This window comes from Solea senegalensis, linkage group LG15 (assembly GCF_019176455.1).
Source record: "Solea senegalensis isolate Sse05_10M linkage group LG15, IFAPA_SoseM_1, whole genome shotgun sequence".
NCBI lineage: Eukaryota > Metazoa > Chordata > Actinopteri > Pleuronectiformes > Soleidae > Solea > Solea senegalensis.
This window is the reverse complement of record NC_058035.1, coordinates 16,574,797-16,597,895: the sequence shown is the minus strand read 5'-3', so window position 1 is coordinate 16,597,895 and position 23,099 is coordinate 16,574,797. Positions and strand designations below refer to the sequence as shown.

General features: G+C 40.6%; 1 long non-coding RNA gene across 2 annotated transcripts in view; it reads left to right on the top strand.

Annotated features, from left to right (window-relative positions):
* Positions 1-2,551: 2,551 nt before the first annotated feature.
* The window catches only part of LOC122781878, a 60,823-nt gene continuing 40,275 nt past the window's right edge, over positions 2,552-23,099 (top strand). The window contains exons 1-2 of one of the 2 annotated variants that reach the window (XR_006361868.1): positions 2,552-2,972; positions 18,612-18,661. This is a non-coding gene — a long non-coding RNA (uncharacterized LOC122781878). The remainder of the gene's footprint in view (positions 2,973-18,611; positions 18,662-23,099) is intronic. The other variant, XR_006361867.1, reaches the window with a different exon arrangement.

Genomic DNA, 23,099 nt, shown 5'->3' with positions numbered 1-23,099 from the left:
TGGTTCGATTTTATGTGTTTGTAGTTGTTTAGTCACGGTCATCTTCACTTCTTCTTTTGGTCATGTTTCTTCTCTGTGTAGTTGTTTTGTCTCCGTTTCTGAGGTTTGTATCTTTGTGGCCATTCTGTGCATTTAGTAGTCATTTTGTGTCTCTTTGTAGTCTCTCGTCTTTGTCTGGCGCCCACTGTGACGCTCAGTCCATTGACGGGTGAACAGAAAATGAGGAGGCGCTGACTTTTCAAAGCATTTGTCACAGGAGGAAACTCTAATATGACACAACATCAGTACTTCCCTCTCTTTTAACGTCCACTTCTCTTCACCAGATCAGTGCTACGAGCAGTGGTTTCTTCACAGTAATTATGTAAATCTTTACTTGGAGAGTCTTCACTGAGCTTTTCACAGATGATGGGCCCATTTTTCAGTTTGGTAAAATACAGAGCAGATGGTTTACACAAGAAGATCCTCATATTGTACAGATCCAAGCAGGAACCATTACTGAACGGAGGCTGGTTCATGCAAACACACAACAGTCGAGGATCCCCTTTCCTGTTCTGAATTAGCAAGTTTCCTTTTGAGCAAAGCGGTAAAACGTAAATGAAACAAATTACAGGGAAGTGACCCCCAGGCTTCGCCACAACCGCTTTTGCTTCCTTATGAGCGTCTTTGTAAAAACAAAATGTTCTCAGTTTCCATGTGTGTCAGCTTTTAATATATCTGCATAATAATACATTTATTAATAATAAATGAGGTGTGTGGAAGGAAGACGAAAGAAGGCTGATGCTCATCGTCTGCATGCGTATTGTTGGTGTAGTCATTTGAATTTGCATGTACAATGTGTTCTTATTTACACTGTTTGCACTGCAAGGTGGAAAGAAGAACTTGAGGACCAGGTATCGGGATACAAAAGCCATCCAGGTGAGTTCTCAAGCAGAAAAAACAGTAAATATCTGATTGAAAACTGAGTAGGCATTTAAAGTTGAGTTACAGCTGCAAAAGCATGTCAATTTTTCTGTGTCTAATGTGTGAAATATTTCAGTTTGACTATTTTCTAATGAGCTATAGTATATAGTAATAGTATAAATGCAGCATTTGAACGAGAAACCCTAACCTTCGTATATATATATGTATATATATATATATATATATATATATATATATGTATATATATATATATATATATATATATATATATATATATATATATATATATATATATATACTCCCTATAAATATGTTTGTCTTAGCTTTATAGAGGCCCACCATCTTGTGTCCCCAAGTTTCTTCAACAGTCCGAATGGACGAACCAGCCAGGTCGTGCTATTCATGTTTTGAACTGGAAGGAAAGAGAAGGTTGAGTGAAGGTGTCCTCCATTTGTCATTAGTTCTTGCACAAATTGATCCATGAAACTTGATGAGCTTTTGTAAAACATACCTTATTGAAATAAGTAATAACTATAGATACTGGTTGATTTCTTTTTTTCACTTTTCCACTTGTTAAGGATATTTCTGGAGTGCAGTGTCTTCGACTGCGTATGGCGGATAAGCAGAATCCACTCGGAGCACCTTCAGCCTCTTGACGTGTTTATTTAACAAAGAAGAAATCCAACGTGAGAGACGTCAAGTCCCGTATGTACCGTAAATCTTATATCAAACAACAGTGCAGTTGATCAGTCTACCGTAATACAGGGAGTAAGGGCGCCATTAACATGACAACACCTAACACCACTGATAGTTATCGTGTGTAATTTAAGGTCTCCGTAATATCACTAATGAACTAAAGCAGAGGTCTCAAACCCGTGACCCGCAGGCCACATGTGGTCCCCCCGATCAATATCATGCGGCTCACCACTTAATATTAACATTGTTTTATTAATAGATTCATTTTTGCATCATAAATATGGTTATATTGTGAGCTATTTATCGTTTCATATCAAAACAAACACTTTTATTTTGAAATTATGTGAAATATCACAATTTGTTTTATTTCGATGTATTTTTCTCAAAAAGTCTGACTTTTTTTGACTTGACTGGCCCCCTACTGACCAAACTAGACACTCAATGGCCCCCAGGTCGTTTGAGTGAGTTTGAGACCCCTGGAATAGAAACACTGTGAGCCTCTTTATGAGGAAATGATCAAGCATAAACAGACAAGCTTTTGTTTATTTTCTTTTTTTTTTAAATTCCTATCAATTCATTGATTATTTTATTAGTGTATTTTGACTCACATAGAGCTGCACCTCAAACTTTTTTTTGGAGGCAATCTAGTTTTATTTTCTGACAGATTGTGGATAAAACAAACAAAGAAACAAACAAAAAAAAATCACCAGTCACTAAAGTTTCACATACTGTATATACAGTATGTCAGATAATACAATGGACATCAAAAATACATTTTTGTGCAAATCTACATATGAACACAGATCACAAAATAATAACTGGCACTGTCACATTTAGTCCAATAGGCAGAGTGTGAACTTCAAACATTAATACCCACTACCCACTGTATATTAGTGGGTGTGTGTGAGAGAGATCTAGAGTCACAATGATGACAAACAGAAGTCCATTCATACCGAGGCTTTCGTGGCTCAGCAGCAGCAGCGCAGAGGAGGGCAGGGCTGCATCTGCATGGTGGGTGTGACCAAACTACAAAAATGTTCTGTGCAAGTGTCGCTGCCTCGTCAGTATGAATGGTGTAGCTGCAGAGGACGAGTCTGACGAAGAGAAGAAAGTTAGTGAGGAGTGACAGAGACAAGAGAGAGGGGGAGAGGAACCGCACGCGCGCGCGCACCGCACTCCGCGCGCTCTCAGCATGATGACTCTGTACAGCAAAAGTTTGAAAGTGAAAGAAAGAGACAGTGTCGGGTCAAACTGGTGCACATGCGCGCTTCAACTATGTTTGACTGAATTTAAAAAAAGAAAGAAATGAAAGACAAGACGTGCACGTTGTGCGCCTGAGTGCCAGTGATGCGGGGGTAAGTCTTTCACTTTGTTTTCTCCCCTTCATTTGTCTTTTTATGAATTAAAACTTGCACCACAGTCAGAATGAGGAAGCAGCTTGTGACTCTGGAGAAAATACATTTGTTGACTTATCACTAAAACAGATCCGGACTGTGTGAAAAAAGTTCACAGAAGTTTGGGAGCCGCGCGCAGATCACACTCATGCGTAATGGGCGGTTTGTGCAGAGATAGTAGGAAGTATGCGGTGTCAGGCACAGATAGTAACCCGGCCTTCCTCTTCCTTTTGTATTTTTCACAAAAGTTATTGAATGACTTGACCTGAAAAGGTTTCCTTTGACTTGGTGTCACTCTGTCGACACCCCCACCTCCCTCCTCCATCTCTGTGGCCATAAATGCTCAGCAGATGAGCTGCACTCTGGTATTTATTGCCCTCCTTGTCATCATCCATATAAAAATATTCTCATGACTGTATTCTCTTTTTATAGTCGCATCAGCGTGTGAAGCTTTTGTGGTGGGCGTCACCTCCTGGAAAGAATGCAGAGGGCGTTACTGAAATAACTTGATGAAGTCAAGTGTTAAAGCCCATATCTGTAATTCAATACTTCCAAGTCAAAGTGAGCTATTCAAATATTTACTGTGACATTCCATGTATCCAGTGTTTTTAAGTCAGTTGTAGAGTGTCTCCCAATCAGAGATACCTACAATTTTGACATCTGCAATTCCTTTGAATTGAAGAAATCTGTATCGTCGCACTGAAGACTGTTCTGTTAACTTTAATTGACTGATTTGTTCAGTTGATTGACATTTAAAGAACCATTTTTACTTTTCCATGCCATATATACGGCGCGTCGCGAACGCAGGGAATAGGACACATTGCTACAGCTCCCTCGTAGACGTCTGGTTCACAGCTGAAAGGTCCATGGGGCAGGGGAGTTGGGTTGTCAGCCGGTTCATGGGTTGCCAGGTCTAGGCTTGGATGACTATCCTACTTTTTTTGTTGTTGAAATGTTTTTTCTGCTTGGTGAGTGGGGCTTAATGCTCCACCTAGTGGTGGGCCAGAAGTTCAGTTTGCACATGCGCTGTCCACGCACACCCAATGTGCTCTTTGCGCGTAGTTCCAAAATCCAGCCTGCGTGTTTGGCCCTCATTTTGGCTTGTGTTTTTGACTGAGAACAGTACTTGTACTTGTACACAGTGTGCACTGTACCCGATGGTCATGTCAGCGAGATAAGTAGTGTGACGTTGTACCATTGCGACGACAATAAACAACAACATGGAACGGCATCCTGCAGGGTTTTTTCTGCTGGGAAGGGTACCGAAAAATTGGGTTGGGGCCAATTATTTTGGTACTATTCCTAATGGAAACACAAAACAATACATACCGACCATTCCACTCCATGGATGCACGCCATTTGTTTCATTTATTTGTGTGTTAGCAACAGGCTGACGTTGAAAGTGGAAGTGTGTCTGCTCTGAGCAGCAGCAGCAGAGTCACAGCAGTGAGGAATGATCACATGATGAGAGGAGAGATGATTGATGGACAGATTATATTCAACAGCAACATGTAATAGACAGAGAGACAGCTAGATAACTGTGGCTCAAGCTCATCTGCTTACCTGTGGAGAAAATGTGCCACGTTGTCATCAAATTCATTTCAGTTTACTTTTTGTCTTAATTTAAATGTACCCCAAAAAACCCCACATCTATAATGTAGAGTGTGATCTAGATGTTTTTGAGAGTGGTAGTGGGGCCCTTTAGCATTTGCTTGCTTGTCTCCATATAGCTGCTTGATGCTGTGGCTTCCTAACTAATCTGGCAACCTCGGTGTTAAAAAGTGCTACTAGCTGTGTGACTGGTAAATTGGCGGTGGGTGGCGCAACATGCTAAAACACAAACTGAAAACAATATTTACAGGCAGTAAATCAAGCTTTAATTTAATGTACTGGCTCTACCACTGATGTCAGTGAAATGGTATTATAATTGAACATGTTTCCTAATATTTAAAGCCATATCATGGTCATTTTATGACTTATGATTATATTTCTTACATACAGTTCCTTTAATGCAAGGGTAATCAACCAAATGCCAATATTCTCACCCTTCTTCTACATGGAAGAACTTAAGTGACCTTAAGGGAATGCAAATACACAGAAAGACCAGCTTATTGTGCAAAACATCAATATAAATAATAATGAATTCCATTTCTATTAATATATTCTGAGCAAATCATTTAAAGAAATTGTTCAAGAGATTATCTCTCACTATGATTCACTTTCTTTTCCTATAATCATGTCACTACCTCGTCCAACACTTTCCCACTATTTGAACACATTAGAAGTAAAGATGTAGATGAACTCGGTTGAGTGTGTTTCACAATGACTGGCATGGGATTTCCCTGTCCCCGCTTCCTTCATTCATGTGGCTGGAGACTGACTGACAGAGAGCTATCAACCCGGATATGAGCCGAGAACTGAGTGTGTTTGAGGGTGGAAGAGAGATGGAGTGTGTGTGTCTGTGTGTGTTCTTGTATTTGTGTCCTCTTTAGGACGTGTTCTGTCGTAAACGCTGACCTTGTCAGGACCAGTAGTCCTTATTGAGGCCAAAACCTGCTCCTAATGAAGCATAACCTAATTTCTGGGTGTGGTTATGTCAAGGTTAGGGTCAGGCATTAACTGGTTATGGATAAGACTTTGTTTTGGCTGTCCAAATGTCTGAATGTCAATGCATGTCCCTAAAAGGACAGCCAAGTGAACATATGTGTGTGAGCACATGTCATTTCCTCATTCTACTTCCTAGTGACTTCTGCAGCACAAGCTTCCTCTTGTCCCCTGCACCATTTTGCATCTCCAGCAACTGAATATGATGCTTATCAGACAAATGGACACTTAAACATTTCACCTGATGGTATAGCTGATATGTCTCACTGTGTAGAGCTGGATAAAGGTGGTAGATTACATGTGACATTCTTATACTTTTTTATGACTTGTTTCAGTCTTGCTGATAAGCCGCAGTGTCTTCAGTCAGCTGATACATCGCCATATAATCCAGATGTTATCCTGTAGGATGGATAGTTTAGTCTAAACTCCAGTTTATGATCATGCTGCCATTGTGAAAGTTCACTCTACTGTTGAATTTGATCATCTTCAGTGGTTCAATAATTGCAAAGTGTGACATTGAATAGAATACATTCCCCCATGATTCTGTTGTATTACAGAGAGAAAGTGAGCCAGCATGAACCGAACCAGGACATGCTACTGTGATTTCTCAAACAAATGATACAGGTATAAATTCATTTAGGTGACATCATTTCCAGAATAGCTCCACCCTACCACAGAACAAGTGAAAACACCCATGTGACCATGAGATTTGGGAGATACTGTCATGAAAAGTCTTTCAGTTAAACAGTTTGACTTGGCGGTGTGTGACGTTACTCATGCAACATCCTATTTCTAGTTTTATTTATGAAGTAACTTTTACATTTATGTCAGGATCAGGGTCATCTCTACCATTGTACACCTCTATGTTTTTACAATAGCCCATAATGGACAAACTAAACATGGTTTTGAGCTTTGATGCTAAATGAAGACTACATAGATTCTCCAACACACTTGGAAGGGAGAGCAGAAGGATATTCAGCTGCAACCTGAAACGTCACCTATACATGTTGCTGCACACTGTACCTTTAAGTTGAAATTTAAGTAATGGGGTATGAGTTGATGATCAAAATATTAGTGTAAATAATAACTAGACAGTATCTTGCATGTCTTCCTGAACCTCAACAGTGCAAACCGGTGCACAACTGTGCTGTCTTTGAAATAAAAACGCTAAAGTTCAAGTCAAACAATTTACATCCAGTGAGTGAGTGAGTAAACTATTCCACATGAAAACCTCTTACACCTTAATGCATTTTTAAGTTTCACACAAAATATGTGTCGCCGTGAGCGCAGTTTAAGCCCCTGTAGGGATTAATTGGCCTTGGTTGAGTCTCCATGATCACAGAATGCCCTCTCTGATGGCTCTGTTGTGTCTGTGTGCATGGCAATAAAGCTGAACCAGGAACTGACTGATTGCAGGTTGCTCAGTGTTCTTTTCCTCGTATCTAAACAAATTAGGGGAAAAGTACACGAGAGGTGTTGCTATGGAGAAAGCAGAGAAAGTTGAGAGGTTCATTTTAAGTTCATAGGCCTGTCTGTGTGACGCTCTTGGTGCGCATCAGATACAGTGTAAAACACAATCATGTCATGTCGTGTCACAAAACAAGGGAATTTTAGATTTTATAATTAGTTAATAGTTAGTTAATAGTTAATGTCATGTAACATTTTTTTTTTTTAAATCTTGCTTCATGAGGTCAGACTGTTAAGAGCCATTTATGAAACCAATAAATATATAAGGTGAAGGAGACAGGTGCAGTTTATGACATTATTTTTGAATATAGCACACATTTAAACATCCAGTATGATTTTGTAGTCATGAGTATGCCTTGCTGATGAAAGGGAGTTTGATATCTGTTCCTGTTTTATCTCATTTTTAGCCCCTACCAATGGCTCATATCCCACTCCTGAGCTGCTAAATGCTCCAATATGTTCGCCCTCTAAGTCTCTACCTTTGTCTGCTGTTGTTAGTCTGGCCAGATGGTGTGCAGGCCACTTAAAATAAAATGTCAAAGTTGTTTTGTGCAACATCTTAGGGAGGCTGAGTAACTCCGTCCTTGCAGATTCTACCCACTGTAGAAGCATCAAAGCTTCACCTGCTGCTGCCTCAAACTTGCTTTTGCTTTTTGTGTTACAGAGTGCGAGAGATGCAAACCACAGATAGCACATTCAAATAAAAGCAAACCTGTTTGTTGTGCAGTGACAGATCCAAATGAGTAGGCAGCTTTTCAAAAGTATACTAATACAATAGATTTGATCATGGGGTGTCAACTTGAAAATGTCAGTGTCATTCAGAAAACTTGCAGCTGCAGGTTCATTTTCGTGCTCTCGCTTCAGCTGAAAGAGTGCCTTGTTCCTCTTCTTTTACCACTGCCACTGACAAAACCTTATTTTAACCACCCAGTGGATGAAGTCACAGATGCAAAGCACTTATTTATTTATAATTTACCCCAGAAGCCTCCTATGTGATAAGTCATTTATAGCCATAATGCTTTTAGCTGAGAGATGCTGGTAGATAGGGTTTCTAATTATTATTATTTTTTTTCTTTTTCTTTAATGCTTTGAACTACTACAGAGAGTTGTGTGTCTATTGCTGCATTCAAGAATAACCTATGCACTCATATATACAATACGGGAAGTTGTGTAAAGGACATCCTGAGCTCAGAGCTATCAGAAAACATGGATTTAACAAGTGTTGTTATATGCAATATGCTCATCTTGTGAAAACAGAAAATTGCCCCATTTGAATGTTCTGACAGCACTCTTACACACAGGGACTATGTGTGCAAGACATCATTACTAAATATTCACATCTTGTAAGGCTTATTATAATACTGCATATTGCACCTTTAACCATTAACCCTATTTCACCATTTAACCAAATATAAATATGCAATAAAAGTGACAAACAACCAGCCAGCAGCTACTGTTTGATAAGAAATCTTTACAGTATTTCATTCCCTAAAAACACACATTATAAAGTTTAGACTTAGCTGTAACAGTTGATTTAGTGAGTTTTGTACCAGCCACACCAGCATTACACTTTCTTTATGTGAAATAAAAGCTAATCCCATCCCAAATGTTTCTCCTTTTGGAAACATTGAGTCCCTGCATGAAAACCTGTTGTCAGTCAAATAGAAAATTAAAAGCAGTTCTCCCTAATGTGTTGACGCCCCCTCATAATCCTGTCCTGCAGCTGTCACACAGTGGTTTTTGTTGACGTTTCTCTCAAAGTCTGACGTAAAACAGTGGAATTTAAGATGCCGAAGTGAAATAATGTCAATTATAAGCATTAAAAGCTCTGGTTGACTTGGCGTCACGCGTTTGGCTATTACCATGACGATTGAGTGCACCAGCTGACATCGGCTTAAACAGTGTAGCTGCAGAACATGTCTAATCACAGTGCATGTCAGTGTGAATATGTGCATCACACACAGCACAGGGACAGTATAGCACTTCCTCCCGTCACTGTCAAAACCTTCATTTTGTCATGAGAGAAACTCTGACATCTGAGCTTTTCAGGAACCATGACAGCAGCCTGGTTTTACACATCACACATACTATTTTTGGTTGAGTGTTGTTGAGTCTGAGGGTTAGTGAGACGTTTTTCCAAAACACGAAAACCACAAAATTTAGGCTAGAGCATTGCTTCAGTGATGGTTCTGTCCATGTGGGGAAAGAGTGTAGAGGACTTTATTCCCTGTGTTGTGCACAGAAATGAACACAGGGCGTTTGTGCACACTGTATGAATGAATGGTTGCACTGCTTCTCCTGTGGCCAGCTGTGCTCGTTCATTCTCTTTTCATTTTGGAGGTGAAGTGAAATCACAATGGAGTAAAAGCTGATTAGCATTCCTCTCTTATCTCACCCTATTTATGTTCTCAAAAATCTTATCAGCTGGAAACTTGCGAAGCATGTGGTCTACACTGGAGTGTGCTGTGTTGCCACTGAGCTGCGAGCGTGTTGAGTTATCAGTGTGTTTCTCAGAAACGTACAAAAACGACCTCACCACAAGGATTGAGCCTGTCTTCAACTTGTCAAACTAATCCTCCCTCCGTTGTAGTCATAACAATCTATATCTTACAATTTCTCTGTGCCGGTTTCGTTGGGCGACCACACTGGTTAACAGTTGAAGCTCCTGGCTTCCAGTAAAATGCTGCTGCTTGGACGGAGGGTGTGCAACACGTCTTTTGTAGATGTCATTGATGGGTTAACTGTCTCTCACACACACAGCGCAGTATACAACTACTACTACTACTATGGTTGTGGGGTTTTTAGTCAGAGCTACTGGTTTCCTGCACCCAGTGACCTGCACCCAGTGGCTTCACAGCAGAGGAAGTGGTGGTGTTGTCGTCTGAAACTGTTAAAAAAAAGAAGTTGACGCCAATTACTTAACTTTTCATGCATTTTATTTTTATTTATATTACGTGCATTTAATTTCAATGCACGTAACATAAAACATAATATTAAACTTTATTTCACCCTGTTTGATTCTGTACAGCTTTTAACGCACATCACTTTTTTCTTAAACGTCAGTGGTTGTGGGTGTCACCACTCTGTGCTTGTATGCAGGGTTATAGTGCCCCTTAGTGGACAGGCACGTTCATGACATTCAATACAGAGATCCATATCTCTGTCTTCACATTGCAATTAGCTGGTCTTCTTTATATTAAAAAAATAATAATTAACAACAATAATAATAATAATAATAATAATAATAATAATAATAATAATAATAATAAGAATAAAAAAGCCTAAAAATGTAATAGAATGTTCTTAAACTAGGTTTGCACTGCAGAATGTCCACCAAGATATCAAAAGCCTGAATGATATGAATATAATAAAATCTCTTAATCTCTTAATCTCTTACATCTCTTAAAATAAAACAATAAGATAAATTAATTAAATTAAATGGATCTTCAAATATGAAAGACTTTGCATCAAATTGAGAGGAGCTCTCTGGCTCCACCTGCTGTTTGAGTCTGAAAACTGCTGAAATTCAAACATTTAAACCAATAGATCACTATGTATCTTATTCACAAAAGTGTATTTATTATTCTACACTGCATTTTTTAAATGTCAATCTCTTTAATGTATTTTAATTCATGTGTACTCTGTAGCTGTTTTACTTGTTAAACTGTGAAGTACAAGGTCAGCATTTGTACATGTATTAGTTTATTTTGCAATATTTAAGGGATCATACTGAGGAACTTGATCACATGTGCAGAAACAATATGACGATATGTTGTCATTTATGTGCTTGGATATTATTTTTAATTTCTGGTTGAATTCAGTAAAGAAAATGAAAAAAAATGGGTCTGAAATGCAGCAGTAATTAAGAAAATAAAAATACAAAAAGTCAACTTGAATGACAACCCCAAAAAGGCTCTGAAGATCTAGGCGTATTTAAGCAAAAAGAAAATCAATTCATCCATAATATATTATTATCATAGTCCACCCTACATTCAAAGCAGACCTTGTATTTATTTGTGACTGTTGTGTGGGTGTTGGTCTTTTTGTTGCCAGAAGAGGGCGGTGTTTTCCACATCATCCTCATCACATTTGTGACCCAGTGTGTTCGTGCCCTCCGGCATCACCACCACCATCAATGGATTCTTTCAGCCGCTCTGATTTCTAGACAGAGACAGAGGGAGAGTGACGGATTATTCTGTGAAGCCCCTCCTCCAGGGGATAATGTAAGTTATTGATTGGTCGGTGGGTGTCAGCTGGCGATATTGATTAGCATAGTTTCTGACAACAATGGAGGAGAGTAGTGAGAAGCTGCCGGGGTTTGGTTCACACACTGTAGATCAGACACAGCTGTGCCACTGCATTAACATAATTGTGTGTGTGTGCGTGTGCAACGTATTGATTATTTATTGAGCTGCAGTGAAGTTTTCCAGGCGTAAAGGGATATTCCACCCCAAAATCTTATGTTGAATAGATCAGTTGGACCACGATTTCAACAGGTAAAAAAGCAATTACAAGTACAATCACTTAAAGGTCCACTGTGTGAGGATTAGTGACTCCTAGGATGGGAGTGTAACAAACAGAAGACTCTGGAGCATCAGTGCATGCATAGCAGGATAGCAGAAAGGATGCTCTGGCTTGTTGCTGGAATGCTCTGTCCTCTTTCTATTTTGATACTTCATATGTCAAACAATTACATCTTTATGAAAGAAATGAATTGCCAGACAAAAGAAACACATTCATTGCTGTGTGTTTTAAGTAACTGAAATAAATGACTTAAATCATTTGATGGGAAATGTGAAGCAATTGACAGAACATTGGAATTGTCCTTTATGGTGGTTTTATGACAAGAGGATCAGTCAGTATATTACAGAATAATCTGAAATGACTGAAGTATAAGCCCATATAAGGACTGTGCTGATTCTATCCTCTCACCCACTGTTCTTAGACGTCTTCATCTTGGAATTGGAATTACATTTTTGGTCAATTTATAATAATAACACATTTATGTCAAATCTGCAGATCATTTTCTTGATTTAAAGTTGCAATAAAAAAAAAAGATCAGTGAGAATGAGTCACTACTGGACCCTCACTGGAGACTAAGATGTCCCACCTACAGCATCATCGAGCCTGGTGGTCTTACTGCTCGCACATTAATCACAGATGAAACACACACACATTTCCTCTCTTTTGTGTCACATACATTCACCCTCTGGACCACACACACACCAAATCTGGGAATACACCGACAAAACCTCCCACACTGATGTACACACTTATTTGATGCAGACTTTGGCAAATCTACACACACACACACACACACACACACACACACACTCACACTCCCACGCCATCTGAGGGAAAATAGCCTCCGCTGGCTAATCAGAAACACAATAGCGTCTTAGTCTAAAACCTGGAGACTAATAGTGTTTAGACTCACGAGGAGATGAGTCAGATCCTTTGCTGTGTCTGACTCAGACACTCTGACCCAGACTCAGGCTGCACTGTCCCAGACAGAATGGAAAAGGAAAAAGTAAAGTTTTCCTGGAGGGAGGGGAGCAGTCACAGTGAGACTAACACCACAGAGTAATACAATATGCCCGGGGGCAATGATACGTTTTTGGTGGAGACCGTTTTGGAGGGTGCACCTGGTCAGTGTGTGATTTCCTTGTTTTTCATTCTCCACTTTTCACATTCCATTCTGTAGTTTTTTAATCGGTCAAGCAACTGTTCAGCCTACATTCACACTGGAACCATTTTATATCGTTTAATTCTTTAATTTTCATATTTATGATGGTATATCACATGATAATGTGCCTTGGTTTTATATTCATTACATAGTGAAGGTTGACCTGAAGTTTGACTTCAAATATATGTTGCAAATCAAATCATAATTACCTATCTGTCAGGAAAAATTGCAAGATATGTTATGTATATCCAGCCTGAGGCCCGATGAGGAGATTAGAAGTCATATGCTGAGTTTTGTTGGCAGTGTTTGCTAATGTAACACAACAGCGTGTCTAACACGTAGCAAGGTGTGGCCCGGTGATGGACTGGCGACCTGTCCAGGGTGTACCCTGCGTTTCGTAGAAGATGGATGGGTGGACTTAACGGGGTTCATTAACAGAGGTTTAAATATTCTCCCTAAAAGCATGTTTGTATAAGTGTTCAAGTGTTCATCAATTATAAAAATTTTATGTGAACCCTAGGCAAGGGTCTTGCTTTACGGAGGCCACTACCTTGCACCAAGATGGTTTCTACAGCATGCTGAAAGACACACCAGCCACAGTGAGCATGTCACGTTTTCAACCTGCCCCCCAACTGAAACGTAATTACTACGTTTTTAGCGCAGCGGCTTGCTATATTTTCAACTATGCACAGGTGTTAGTGAGGTTAGGGTTAGGGAGCAAACATTTAGAAATTAGCATGTGGGAATCGAACCTGTGTCAACCACAAAGTACAATGCTTTAACCACTAAGTGAACTGCTGATGGAAACCTCAGCGAAGCTACCGGATGACGACACATTCAAGGTACCAGATTGCAGTAATTTAAACAACCGCAAGGTGGCGCTCAGTTTCGTAACAAAAGGGGTTAGGGTTAGGGTTCTCTTGGGTGGGTTGTTAGCCCTCCGCAGGATAGTCGGTTGGTGGGGCTGCCACCTCACAGCGTACTGACACGCTGAAACCCTTTTACCTCAGGTGTGAGGCGGTCCACATTTTGTCTGGCCTCTACCCCTTGACCTGTCCAGCATAGATGACCCTGCCAGGAGTGCAATGATGCACTCCAACTGGCATAGCTCTCAGGGTCATTGAGGCACGCAGGCCCTCGCACCGCTACCAGGCATGGACCTTATGAGGGCAAGGACCTTATGATCTACAACTCAGCGATACTCTCTATCCTGCTTTACGACTCGGAAACATGGCCCTTACACAAGTCTCTGGCCACAAGACTTTATGGTTATGATAGCAGGGCTCTCAGAACCATCGAGAACATCAGATGGCCCCAGCGGGTTTCAAAACGAAGCGCTTAGGGCCCGCACGCGCCAGCCCAGAGCATCTTGCCTGGTCGCGCAGCGCCACACCCGCTGGCTTGGTCATGTTCTCCGTCTTTCCCTTGACCATCCGACAAGAGCCATTTTCCAATTTGACCCGAGGGCTGCAGGCTGGAGACGACCACGGGGCAAGCCCCGCACCCGATGGATCAACGTTATTGCGGGCGACCTCCAACAACATGGAGTTGCTGTGGAGGACGCAGAGCAGCTGGCTCAAGATCGCCAGTGGTGGAAACAGCTTGTTAACTCAACGCACTGGGACGGGACACCCCCCCCCGCAAGAGATCTAAAGAAGAAGACAAGGTGGCGTTAGTTCTGAAAGGTCGTAATATAGGTCGTAATTCCTGCATACAAGCCACACGGTTGGTGTAGTGGTTAACACTCTTGCCTTGAGAGTGACCCGGTTGGAACACGAGCCTTTCTGCATGGAGTTTGCATGTTCTCCCACAGTCCAAAAACATGCATAGTTGGGAATTAAGAAAACTATGTCATAGTGAATTCCTGGACTCCTATATGTATGTTTCGTTAGAGGGCAGTCTCCTTGATTTAAGGTGGAAGCTTACTATTCAGAATTCAGAATCAGAATCAAAATCGGTATTTATTGCCAAGGACATTTACACATACAAAGAATTTGACTTGATGTTTTGCATTTAAATAGACCTCAAAGATTTACACAAACACAAAATATGTACTTTAAAAGGAATTAAAGGGCACACAACTTGAAATTAAGAGAAGGGCCAATTCTTTCTGGTATATCTGTGCCTGAAGGGGTGAACAGGGGAATCTGGACCTTTGTGAAATAAAAGCTGCCTTTTGTTTTAAAGGAACAATCTGAGTCTCTGTCGTCTCACCCAGCCAACCCCCTTACTATCCTGATCTAGAAATAATAAAGCATCAGTCAAACTGGCAGACAGCAGGGTCTCAGCAGACAGATGCAGACAGGCCGCCAACCAACCATAAATAATGACTGAAATAGAAAAGAAATTGGAGTATGTGGTGCCTTGAATGCGTCTGCATTTCTGTGTGTGTGTGTGTTTAACAGTTGGTTGGTAAAAAAAAAAAAAGAGAAACCAGTCTTAGTTACTGTTGTGACTCTGTTATATATCATGACGTTAATAAAAAAAGTAGATTTGCGTTACACACTCCTTTTCTTTTGTAACCGTAACCAATGATGAACCTCCACCATGTCAGCAACAGACAAATCTAAATCTATCTAAAAATGTCATCCAACTGTACCCGTAGTGTCACTCAGTGTCACTTGAGGTCACTTTTTGTATTTTGAGGAAGTACACTCAGTACTTCTTCAGAGTACATTGATAAAAAAAAAGCTTTACCCATCAACATGTGAGGGTTTAAAGTCTGATTCCCACAGACACTAAAAATAGACCGCTGTCCTATTCATTCTGATATTGTTTGCAATGTCTCTCCTTTGACTCATCCATAGACCAAGTCTCCCACGCACCACCCACCCACACTGAGCTCTTCACTGAGCCAGCATTTTTTCCAAAGTCTTTCTTACTTTCTTTCTGTGTGTACGTCTCGTCTTCATGTCACTTTGTGTCGCCATGTGTCACTGAACTGAACAGGCTGTAAAGCTGTTTCATGAAGATCTCCCTTTTTTTTTTAATTTCACGCGTGTTATCTTTGTGGGCAAGCAGTGTGGAGATCATTAGATAAAAAAGTCAAACTGCACCCTGACAACTGTGCAATATTCTTGATAATGTTGAATCAGTTTCAGCTTCTTATCTGATCACAAGTGGACATGTTTAGTATGTCAGTTAGAGCTGAAATTGATTAATCGATTAATAAATTAATCGACAGCTATTTTGATAATCGATTAATTGATTTGAAGCTTTTTTTCATGATTAAAACAAGATTACTGATTGTTTAAGCTTCCTAATTGTGAGTATTTTCTTCATTTCTTTGCTCTTGATAACTAAGAAATCATTAAAAGTGAATCATTTTGGTTTGTGGACCAAACAAGACATTTGAGAACATCATCATTTCCAGGTTTGACGAACACCGATCAGCTTTTTTCAAGGTTTTCTGACATTTTATGGACCAAACGATTAATCGAGAGATTAATCGATTATGAAAATAATCGGCAGATTAATCGATTATGAAAATAATCGGCAGATTAATCGATTATGAAAATAATCATTAGTTGCAGCTCTAATCTCAGTTCACACTGAAAATGAGATGCTTCTTCATGTTCTTCTTGAATGTCCACCTTTAATGGGACTTCAGTGCCTTTTCTGGCAGAAAATCCAAACAAGTAAATTCCTTGTTGTGTTCTTCATGGGCTTTTTACAGTTTTAGATGTTCCTACACTAATTTTGCAGTATGTTTAGTCCTGTTGTGTGTGTGACAACACCCATAAGAAACTTAACACCCATTTGAAGTCTCCAAAATCATGACTTTACCGGTGCCATGTTGATATTTTGCAAACAGGAGTTCAGAGGCAAGTATTTCAGTTAAAATCTGCTCTGAGTTTACATTACTATATATTTTAACGTAGGCAGGGTAAACATGTTGTGATTCAGTCCAATACAATAGTCCTCTGTCTTCAAGCCAGGGGCTTTACAACAGGGATGGCAAATCAGGCAACTGTTATGCTCAGAGGGGGCCCTTCAAAGTTATTATTGGCTTTGTGCAGGAGACTGCAACGTCACCATGGTTGGAAAACTACTAACTAGACCCGGTGACGTTAGCTTTCTTTGGTTTGATGTAGGGCCCAGTCGTCTCCTTTGCCTTGGGCCCACAGAGTCTGTTGGAATTCCCATGACTTCAGCTGAAGGGTGAAGGCGCTGAGGGGCAATAAGGCAGGGCATCGTTTGGCTGCACGGTCTTCCACCAGAAACCAGGACAAGCAGTCTGCAGTGCAGCAGTAACAAAACTGTCACATCCTGTTCATCATCAGTATGCCGTATAACTGCATTACCGTTTCAGTGTGTGACTTTTTCTCACATAAACACTGACTTTTTTTTGGACCATTAGTCCTCATGAGGACTAGAACCAGATTTTGATGAGGCAAAATCAGGCAAAGTCAGGTCAAGGTAAGGGATGCAGTTCTGTTTAGTCTGACCAAATGAATAGAAGACAATCCTGTGAATGTGTGTCCTCTTCCTGTCAAGTTTATATGCATATACACAATGCACATGAGACATCTTGTGTGTGTGTGTATCTGTGGTTGGGGGAGTAGCGTGGGAACCCGGGAGGAGGATGTGTGTATTTATGAATTTGGCTCAGAGTTCCCATGATTTCCTCCGGACAGAGCTGGACAGGGCGGGGATTTGTGTTGCTGTTTTCACAGTGGATGATTTCAGATTTGTCGCTGTTGTTTTACTGCAGTTGGGGTCCGTAATTTTCTATTGCTGCGTTCTTCCTCACTTTCCTTCTCTTTTTTCCAGACGTGTTGTCTCAGAAGTTCCATGCAGTTTAAGAGAAAATAAGGTCACACGATTGAAGAGCCTTAAAATATCACATATGGATATAAAAACAGGACGATATCCTTTTTTATACACGTAAACATGAGGACAAGTTGGGTGAAAATCTATTAAAAGGAAATGAAAAGGAAATCATCTCATATAGCTGTGTACGATGCCTCGTAAAAACAGGACTCCTTTTTTATACACGTAAACATGAGGACAAGTTGGGTGAAAATCTATTAAAAGGAAATGAAAAGGAAATCATCTCATATAGCTGTGTACGATGCCTCGTCCTCTCCGGGTGGGCAAAAGTGAAATAACCGGCTCCTGGGAATTCTGGGAAAAGGGAAAAGCTGTTTATTTTTTGACTGTAGCCGTGCAGATTGTGCCGTTTCTCATGACACACAGTGAGGTCAGCTCATGGGGTTGCTTGCCTCCATGAGTTTGCATGTGCTCACACAGAGTAAGAGAGAGGAGGGGGGGAGAGAGAGAAAGAGAGAGAAAGAGAGAGAGAGAGACCTCCTTCATGTGATTTGATGGGGAAAATAACAAAGAGGAAGAAAGGCCTTTGCCGCTTAAAACAGGAGATACGTGTGTGTGTGTAGTTTGCGTGTATGCACGTGCACACCCCTGTGCTTGCCTCCGAAGTTGGCCAGTCATTAGTAGAGAGCTGAAAGCAAGGAAGTGGTGGTTACAGATGACTCAGCCAAGCCTTGCATTTAGTTTTTCTCTCTCTCTCTCTTTGCTCTCCCCTCCCTCTGTCATCTGCTTTTTTTTTTTTTCGAAATTTTATTCATTCCTCTTTTATCTTCTGCCTCTTTGTTTTCTGTTCTTTCATTCTTTCAATCAGAATCAGTTTTTTTTCTCCTCCCGTTTCATCTTTTTTTAAGTTTTCATTCATTACCTTGGGGGTCTTTGAATTTATGTGTGTCTGTGTCTGTGAGTAGGACACTCAGCAATGTGTGTGGGAAGATATCTGGCTTCCTTTAGAGTGATTAAAACATTCCTTCTCTCTTCTTTTTCCTCTCCCCTCTTTCTTTCTCTGCCTTTAGTTTTCAGTGAAGAGTTTCAGAGGAAGAGGAGGTTGAAGACAGACAAACTGGTAAGTAAAAGCAAGCTCAACTTTGTACAACACTGACTGTTTTTTATTTTTATCAAGCTAAAGAGGAATGTAACTATCATCTTTCATATTTGAACAATTTTGCTGGTCAAAGATGTTCGCAACGTCAATTTAGATGAGCACTTCCGCTTCAGTCAGTTCAGTAATGTGTATTTTAAGCCATTTATTTGTGAGTGTATAGAAAAGAGCAGGAAAAATAAGTACTGCACACATTTTGAGAGCTTTGGTGGGTGTGTTAGGTGTTAGAGGTCTATTGAATGTTACCTTTGTCTTCAAGAAATCTGTGTTTTATGAACTAGATCATAGTTCTTGACTTTCCTGCATCAATAAGAGCTGCAGCATTCAAAACATTTTGCAGCCATAGTTTAAAAATAGAACCTGACAGTATGACGATCACAGTGCAGATGAAACAGTTTTTTAAGGTCAAATATTTTCAGTTTGTTTGAAAGTGGGTTCGGCTGTGGCAATTATTGGCTTTGTTTTGGCAAGTTCCTTCAAAAGTAGTCATGTGATAATGGTGTGACGCAGCGACCGGACCTCTGAAGGGCTGCAGTGAAAGTTTCGCTGTTGTCACTCCTGGTGATATTTACAGCAGATGGACTCAGGTGGAGAGCTCCAGCTCAGGAGCACCTGCGTCACCTACATCAATCGATGTACAGGAATGAGTCTGTTAGTGACGTTTGCGAGAGTTTCACAATCTGTAATGATGCACATTATATAAGATCTGTATGCCATATGAGCTGCTGCGCTGCAATACAGCCTCACCTTTTGAATCAACAGAAAGGCTTTGTTGAGTGGGAGACCGCCAGCAGCCAGAATCAATGACACAGCATGCTTCTGTGTTGTTTTGTTGAAAGTCGGAGATGGAGAGAAGCACAGAAATGTATTTGATTGCTGAACGCTATACATTATCTTTATTATTATCTCTTGCCAATTTCATCCATGTGTGTATTTGAGCTTTATGTGGCATTCATGGGCGGCCATGAATCAGTGTCTATCTAGAGTGGGTCATCTTGACTTCTTTCAACCACAAGGTTCAGGGATTCAGTCCTGGGCTCTGCTGGTCTGCGTCCCTGAGCTTGACAGCTGTGCCAGCAGCATGTGAATGTGTTTGATGGATGTGTGATACAGCTGCTTGCAACTGTGATGCATGAACGTGTGAGTGAAAATCACGGTCTAAATACAAACGATTTACACGATTGTGATGATTTATGGGTCGCATTCATTAGCCGCTTGTAGATAACAAGCAAGTAAATACCTCCCTTTGGGGCGTTGCCACTCTGCACAGTAACAGGAATCAATAGTAATTCTAAGAACTTCATCAGTGGAGTTTTTTTAGCTCCTACTTCAGAGTCGAGACTTTGTCAGCTCACCAGGAACCATGAGCGATACAAGTGTACACTGACTGGCTGAACTCATAAGCCATCGTAGCACTGCTACACTGCTCTGTTTACGTGTCTCGCAAACATTACATCTCATATATGTACCGTTGAGCAGCTTATGCCACATGACTGCTCCTACTGGCTCCTACTGGCTCCTACTGGCTCCTAAACACAAATAGAAAAAGTCCCCGCAGTGTGGCTAGCTTTTGGAGGAGCTTCCCAGTGGCTAGTTTCTACAATAATCACCAGGTCATTTGAACCCAAAGCTGCAGTGGTGATCTTGGAGCCACAGTATTAAAGATCTGCCAATAAACTCGCACCACTACGTTTCACCCCATTTTCACAGCATTAAAAAGAATCAGAAATGGTGGGAGTAAAACTCAGGACCATCACAGAGAAGAAGGAGAATATAAAACTAACTTTTGATCATGTCTGCTTCTTGGTGCCAATGTTGTCAGGTGCAGGACTTTACAATATCACACCGCAAATCGCACGTTTTCATTGATGATGTGTATGGGGTTTCTCTCAGAACTGTGGGTTTTGTGGGGAAATTTAGTGGAAGAGTAAAAACGGAGAGAATCCAGAGTTTTCCATTGGTTCACATTGCTAAGCAGGTACACGAATGAGCACGAGCCCGAAGTTCAGGCGTCAACCTGTAGACATGAAGGCTAAATCAAACCTAGTTTTGCACGCTTTGCCTCACTTGTTGTTATGACCAAACATAGTTTAGACACGAGACATACGAGTACTACCACACTACTATTGCCAGTCAGTTGTGTAGTGTGAACTCACAATGATGACAGATCATTCTCCATCGCAGGAGAGGGATTTTTAGAATGTGAAACACACAGCAATCCTACAACTGTGAAAGTTGGGTAGTGAGAACATGGATTTAGTTTGTCCCCTCCACTAGGATGGGGAAGGTGGGCTTTAGGAGCTGTACTGCAGCCAGTCTCCAGGCGACGATCCAGATGGTTTGAATTTGCCTTTGGTGACAAATGATCCATCTTTATTTTTAGTTTATGAGCCCAAAAGCCAAGTGTTCAGACATACATACTCTATTTTTGTTTAGCTCGACATCTCTTTAATGTCCTCTCCACTCTCTCTCTTCATTGTGCATGTGAAGTAGAATTATAAAGCTGCGGGATTTGGAAAAATTGTCCTCTCATTTCGACACTCTCTCACAATGCGTGGTCACTTTTCCATCTGGATTTGCAAAGCTCTGGGCAAAAATGGAGCCTGTGCACATGTATTTCCATAATTCCATGGCTTAAGACCAACATAGAAAATTAGATGTTTTTAGACTCAGCGCAATGAGAAAGGGGTGAGCTGCAGTGGTTGCATTTACATGCCTTACATACTTTATGATTCTAGTCTTTTCTTTTTAAAATGCCAAATTACAAACCTGTGAGAAACTAATTTGACAAAAAAACTTGAAACTCTTTGGGTACTTCAGCTTCTTCCCACAGTCCAAAGATTGAGGACTAGGGTAATTGTTGGTGAAATTGACCATAGATGAATGTGAATGTGTGTGTGATGGACTGGCGGAATGTCTCGGGCAGGCATGTCCAAAGTCCGGCCCTCAGGCCAATCACTGCCCTTGGTTAGATTTAGAGTGGGACAGAAATTTGGCTTCAGTCCTGTGTCATCCCCAATAGCTCAGGTGGTTAGGAGAAATCAGAGTTTCTGGTTCAAAACCCATTTGGGTTAGGGTTAGAATTCTCCTGCATGGTTTAGATTCGGTTACATTGCCATTTAAATTGATTGTGACAATGAAAATAAAATGATTATAAAACAGTGCATTTATATGGCCAGAAGGGACCATTGGCCCCTGGAAATCTTCACATTTTGAAATCGGGCCCTCGTTAAAAAATAACTTTAGACACCCTTGGTTTACGGTCTTCACCACCTTTCGCATACCTTTGTCAGCTGGGATTGGCTCCTCCTCCCTCACAGCTATTAACCGGATAAAGTGGTAGATGAATTAATGTATGAATGAATTAATGAAACTAAAATAATTCAGTCAGTCATTAAAGTTGACACACACATATTTGTGCAGCTATTCTTCTTAGGACAATTATCCCTGACCTTAACTGTCTAATGTCTAATCCTTAAATGAATCTAACCACAAAACAAAATATTAGCCCTAAATTAAACCAGCTTTTCAGAAATTAGCTTCTGTCAGGTCACACATGCGCAAATAAATAATTTAAAAAAAATCACACGGCACAGTCACACCCACTCATGCCAGCCCTGTTCCGTCAAGGCTCCCCCCAGTTTACGGTAAATGAGTGTTTTTCATCCGTGGGCCTGGATGAAGTGATGCAGTTAGTTTTGGTATCATGTCCGTGGCTGTGCACCTTTACCACACAGAGAGACTGAGAGCAGTGCAGCGTGGGTAGGCGTGGGAGGCCTGTGACAGAGATGACTCAGCTCCTTGTTGCCGGGTAGAGAAGCACCAAACACTCTCCTACCACCAGAAAAAGACTGTGTCTGTCGTTCAAGTGGATAAACTCTTATTATTCCCAAAGAATCTTATAGGACCAAATTAGGTACCTGCAGTGTTTAATAATATAATATAATTAATGGATTCCTTGTAGCTTGGCTGGCTTTGTTATTATGCAAGCAAAGAGGGTTACATCCACTGGTGGCTAAATTATGCGAGTTAGTGTGTCTAATTTATAACAACAAAAATAATTTTCTTGCACAGTTAATGATCTCAATCATCAATTTTTCAAGTTTTCAATACAGCATGATGACTATTTTGTTACAGAAGATGAACTTGTGTTAGTATGAAGGTGGAGGATGCGCAGTCAAGCTCCACATGAACTCTTTTATGGTCACATCCAGGCACTCACCTTTTATGTAGTGTATTTCCAAACAAAAAATATTAATGGTGACATGAAACATCATGTTTAATGATATTTAAGTGAACCTAAATTCACTTAAGTCAAGTCAGGATATGAACCCACCCAACGATTGACTTTATTTTGAATGACTCTAGACTCGAAATATCGTTTCGACTGATCAGTTGAATC